Source organism: Henckelia pumila, chromosome 3 (genome assembly GCF_033568475.1).
Source record: "Henckelia pumila isolate YLH828 chromosome 3, ASM3356847v2, whole genome shotgun sequence".
NCBI classification, from domain to species: Eukaryota; Viridiplantae; Streptophyta; class Magnoliopsida; order Lamiales; family Gesneriaceae; genus Henckelia; species Henckelia pumila.
The window spans coordinates 149,028,017-149,030,390 of NC_133122.1; the positions used below are offsets into that span (position 1 = coordinate 149,028,017).

The following is a 2,374-nucleotide window of genomic DNA, read 5'->3' on the forward strand; positions in this document are numbered from 1 at the left end:
AGACACAAAATTACGCAACAAGTTTTTGGCGCCGTTGCCGGGGATTGAATTTTATTTGATTTATATTAAATTGTGCTAATAATTCTTAGTTTTGATTTAGAGCATTTTATTTTATTTTGTTGGTTCTAATTTTAAATTTTTCCTGTCTATGCAGTTTATGCAAAAAATCCAAAGTTACGACTCATTACTCTTTGATCCGAAAATCGAGAAAACTGCTAAAGCTTTGAGAAAATCTAGAAGAAAAGAGTTGCAACAAATGACTAAAGAAAGAGAAAGAGAAAGAGTTGTCAATAATGCTCCGGTGCCTATCAGAGATCACTTTCGACCGGTGATCAATAATCATTATTCTAGGATAGCTCGGCAAAACATCACGGCGAATAATTTTGAGTTGAAGCCAAATCTGATTAATTGGGTGCAGCAAAATCAGTTTAGGGATGCAGCTACTGAAGATCCAAATCTGCATCTGCGTACTTTTCTGGAGATTGCTGACACAGTAAATATTCATGGTGTTACTGAGGATACCATCAGACTACGATTGTTCCCGTTTTCTCTTAGGGACAATGCTCGTAGTTGGTTGCAGTCATTACCTCTTGGGAGTATTACTACATGGGAAGACATGACATCAAAATTTCTGGCTAAGTACTTTCCTCCTACCAAGTCTGCTCAGCTAAAAATTGAGATCACTACTTTCAAACAGCAAGATTATGAGCTACTGTATGAAGCTTGGGAGCGGTACAAGGAATTGCTTAGGAAGTGCCCGAACCATAATTTTTCGGACTGGGAACAGATCGAATTATTCTACAATGGTTTGAATGGCCCAACGAGGATTTCTGTGGATGCTGCAGCTGGAGGGTCAATATTTTCTAAATTTCCTGAACAAGATTATGAGATTCTTGAGGAAATGACTGTTAACAGTTATCAGTGGCCGAGTGAGAGATCTGTAATAAGGAAGCCTGTTGGAATTCATGAGGTTGATGCATTCACTGCTTTGACTGCTCAGATGACTACTATTTCTACACAGTTGGCTGCACTGACCAAAGAGAAACAAAGTTCTACTGAGACAGCATCACTGGCGACTGCCGTAAATTCTGCTGATGGATTTGAGAGTGTGGAGCAAGCTCAATATGTGAACAACAGGAATTACAACAATTATCGAGGTAATCCTGTACTCAATCAGTATTTTTCCTAGTTTGCATAATCATGAGAATTTTTCCTATTCAAACAATAAGAATGTGTTGAATCCTCCACCGGGGTTCAATACTCATAATGGTGAGGGTAAGGCATCGTTGGAAGATTTGGTGCATAATTTTATTTCAGAGTCTTCCACAAGATTTAAGAGGAATGAGAATAAGCTGGATAGTATGGAGACGCACTTGACCAATGTGAGCGCTTCTATAAAAAATCTTGAAACACAAATTGGTCAACTGGCGAATGCATTGAATAATCAGCAGATGGGTGTGTTTCCTAGCAATACTGAGGTTAATCCTAGGGAGCAATGCAAGGCTGTTACTCTTAGAAGTGGTAAAGAACTTGGGACTGATAACCCAAAAGCAGTGGATGATGAGGAAGCTGAAGAAATTGGGGTGGAGTCCGAAAATTCTGATAGCAAAAATTCCAGCAAGTCTGCAGTTGTGCCTAAGAAACCTCCTGTACCAAAAGCTATTTTGCCATATCCTCAGCGGTTCAAGAAGAAAGCGTTGGATGAGAAGTTTTCTAAGTTTCTTGACATCTTCAAGAAAATTCATATTAATATTTCATTCGCTGATGCTTTAGAGAAAATGCCACACTATGCTAAATTCATGAAGGATGTGATGGCGAGGAAGAGAAAACTTGAAGAGTTTGAAACAGTGAAGTTGATAGAGGAGTGCAGGCCCATCTTACAAAAGAAACTGCCACAGAAATTGAAAGATCCAGAGAGTTTTACTATTCCTTGTATTATTGGTGGTGCGACTGTTAATAGGGCATTATGTGATTTAGGTGCAAGTATTAATTTAATGCCTTTGTCTATTTTTAGGTCTTTGGAGCTTGGCGAGGTGAAACCAACCACGATTACTCTGCAGTTGGCAGACCGTTCTCGGACATATCCTCGAGGAGTTGTGGAAGATGTTTTGGTAAAAGTAGATAAATTTATTTTTCCTGCTGACTTTGTAGTGCTTGATATGGAAGAAGATCAAGATGTCCCTCTAATTTTGGGGAGACTATTCTTGGTGACTGGCAGAGCGTTAATTGATGTGCAGGAGGGTGAATTAACTCTACGAGTTGGTGGTTAAGCTGTCACCTTCAATATCTATAAAACCATGAAATACCAAGATGAGGTACATTCTTGTAATCGCATTGATTCATCTGATTCTCATGAAAATAATTTTTGTGCAGG

At 38.9% G+C, this 2,374-nt stretch overlaps 1 non-coding gene across 1 annotated transcript; it reads right to left on the reverse strand.

Moving 5' to 3' along the window:
• Positions 1-665: 665 nt before the first annotated feature.
• LOC140893939 (small nucleolar RNA R71) lies at positions 666-771 on the reverse strand. The gene has a single exon (XR_012153497.1). It is a non-coding gene; the product is annotated as a small nucleolar RNA R71 (small nucleolar RNA).
• Between the last annotated feature and the right edge of the window lie 1,603 nt (positions 772-2,374).